The following is a 3,265-nucleotide window of genomic DNA, read 5'->3' on the forward strand; positions in this document are numbered from 1 at the left end:
TGCTGTGGATTTGCAGGTTGCTTTTTTGTTGCCATGACTCTGCCTGTTTCTAGTTCTAACTTGTCAGGTAGAACTTGTTGCTTCTTTCTTATCCACTCAGTGTTGGACAACAAAATTTTAATAGGGCTTCAGGAAAATCAGTGTTTCCTAACCAAGAACTTTTTGCCACCCACATGTTTCAAGTTAGAACTAAAGCCCATTCCCTCTCCCACAGTCGCCATCCACTCATTAACAATTGCTCTGGGATGAGTCCAGAAGCCGCCTGTGTTGGTCTGGGTGACGATCAGGCATAAGGCTGTGGCCAGTGACTCCTCAGGTCCTTGCTCCAGGGTGGCAATCTGATGCTACCAGGGACATGTCAGGGAGGCTTGTGGGACTGAAAGCAGCCAATTTCTCTCTGAAATTGAAGAAGCAATAGAGTCCTCCAGATAATAAGATGCTGAAGAGTCAGGAGTCGAGGACACAGATCAAACCTTTGAAAAATGTCACTAGGCCTCACCTTTATTAATTATCTGCCTCGTTGTTGGAGAAGGGAAAAGGGGAGGTCAAGTCCCCCAGTCTGCTGGCAGACAGATGCCTTATTCAAGGACCTGCCATCTCTAAACCACTTATATCTGAGATGTGTTGGGTTCCTGCTGGCCTTGGGTGTTTCTTTGCTCCCAGCTCTGCTCTGCTGTCCCAGAGCTGCTGCAAAGCTGAAGCCCCTGCATGGGTTTGACACATGGCTGAAGGTCCCTAACAGCAAAAGCTGTTCAGCTCTGGGCTGCCAGGCATGGAGAGAAGCACTCCCTGAGAAAGAAATAAGCTGTTGTCTGCCCTTTCTCCAAGCTTCCTCTTCCTTTTATTGTCATGAGGAACAAATTGCCCCATGCTGCTGAGCTGGAGAGGCTGTGCACGGCAGCTCCCTGGCAGGGAGGTTTCAGGATGCGAGGCACACACTGCCCTGGCTCGGGTCTTGCTGCTTTATCTTCCCCTGCAGCCTCTGTGTTGTTGGCTCTGCTCGGCCAGAGCACCCATGGGTGAGAATTGCAGCAGCAGCAGCAGCTGAGGGGGCCTGTGGGGAAAGCAAAGCATCTGACTGCCAGTCCCAGTTTCAGGGGCTGCATTAGAGCAGATGTACATATATATTTTAATAACTTAAGCTTAGTGCTTTACTTTGTAAACCTTTATTAGCTCCAATTTGGCACTGGCTTGAGCAGTCCTGGCAAATAACTCCTCCTGCCTCAACACCATGTTTCCTCCTCCTTGCTGCATTGTCCCCACCACCTCAGAGAGGTCCTCTCTGGAGCTTGGTGCTTTTGCTGATCTTGTGAATCAGGTAAGGCTGGTGCTAAAGCCAAGATGCTGGGGATACCCCAGCCCTCTACAGGATCCTGAACACATGAAACTCCTTCTGCTTTTCTCTTACTAACACAGATTTGCCCCTGCTTCCTCCAATCCTGCGTAAGACTTAGACTGGAGCAGGTGGCTGGTACAGACTACAAGGGACCCGAGTCACACTCCTCCAGCATCAAATCCCAGTGCCCAACGCTGGCTGCTTCTCTGCTGTGTGCTTGCAGCAAAGCCCTGGCACTGGTATGTCCCTTCATTGGGGGATTTCTGGGCAGAACTCAGCTTAATCTGCTTGTCACTGTTGACAGAGGACATGGATGGGAACACGTAATGGATGCCATCTGTGTCCTACTTGTGGGACACAGCTGCACCAAGGTGACCTGTGCTGCACCTTGTCCATGCTGGGCTCGAGGGTTGCCACCTTGCAGGAGGCATTGAGGCTCAGAGGTGATGTGGGGAGATGGCAGAGGGCACAGCAAGACGTGCTGCTCTCCAGGGCACCCCTTGGTGGGCAGCCAAGCATCAGCCTCGTGCCCGCGCACTTAGTGCAGGGAACGCACTTAAGACTTAAAATTGCTTCCAGCCTCAAGAGAAATGATATAACCAAAGGAAATAGTTTCAATAAAAGGGGATTTTTTCCTTTTTTTTTAAGGGCAGTGAGAGGCTAGTTATTTGGCTGCTCAGCCTGTTTACTCTTTCTCTTTCCTCCTTTTTTCTTCTCTCTGCAAATGAGAAAGGGCCTTTGCTAACAAAGCTTATATGTAACCCCGGAGCACAACTTGGATCAGCATTCCTGTAACTCCATCTGAACTTGCTCCTCTAAGAAAGCACCCCCAGCCCTTCCAGTGAGTGGGCAGCACTGCTCTGTCCCCTGGCACCAATTGCCCCAGCAGGGCCAGAAGCCCCTGAGCTGTCCAGGCATCCTCCCCCTTCCCTCCCCTTAAAAGCAGAAATTTGATGCTTAAATACCTGCAGGCTCCTCAGCTTTTAAGAACTTTCAGTACATCACAGCAGGTCCTACCTGGTTTTATGCTCCCTGTGGTGTTGTGTTGGAGTGATTTTGTGAGGGAGAAGATTTGGGGAGGGGATTGTTTTCCTCCCTTTTCCTCCACAAATTTCAGTTTCAGAGCAGACTTGTGTGGGTAGCAGAGCCCAGACAGGGTGGGGACATTTCATAGTGATTTCTGTCTTCAGTCTAACCCAGCAGGAAAGTCACTGCCAGCAGTGGGCCTGGCTTCTCTGCTGCTGTGTCTGTGTCATTACAGTGCCCAGATTTTCACTGGGCTGGACCCACCCTGCCAGAGTCACCAGCACCTCAGTTCCAGCCAACAGTGGCTTTTATTTGTATTTAGTCCTCATGGCTCCCAAAGAAGCAATAGCCTTAAAAAAGGAGGAGGTGGGAGAGGAGAACTTCTTTTTTGCTGCTCTTTAGTCCTTGGCTGCTGAACTGCCCCTTTGGGCTCAGTGCTGGCCCTGGCCTGAGAAACCCATCCAATGCTGTGAGATGCTAGTGGAAGGCTTACCTTGCTGTAACCTTTAGAGGGAATAAAGGAAAATGTGGAGTGTTGGTAGAGAATGAGATTGGCTATTTTTGAGCCCTGTGCAGCCATCAGCCAGCTGATCTAGACTCTAGTAGTGGGCAGTGAAACAGTATAATTTTTCCTAATGTCCCATGGTTTTATTTCCCACTGTATTAGCAGTGCAGGTAGGTTCTCTCCTGACATCAGCCACTGGTTGTCCCCCAATAAACTAAATCTCAGGTTCATGTCAGTGTTGTGGGATGGGGACTGAGGAAGAGCACTGGAGTTTGGGAGAGGGTGGGTGCCTGCCCTGCACCACCACATGTGTTGGGGTGCTGGGGTGGCTGCTGGGACCTTCAGATCCCAGCTGAACTAGAGAGGAAGGTTGGTCAGGGGCTCCCCCATTCCTGGAT

The sequence above is a fragment of the Corvus hawaiiensis genome, chromosome 11 (assembly GCF_020740725.1).
Source record: "Corvus hawaiiensis isolate bCorHaw1 chromosome 11, bCorHaw1.pri.cur, whole genome shotgun sequence".
Lineage (NCBI taxonomy): Eukaryota > Metazoa > Chordata > Aves > Passeriformes > Corvidae > Corvus > Corvus hawaiiensis.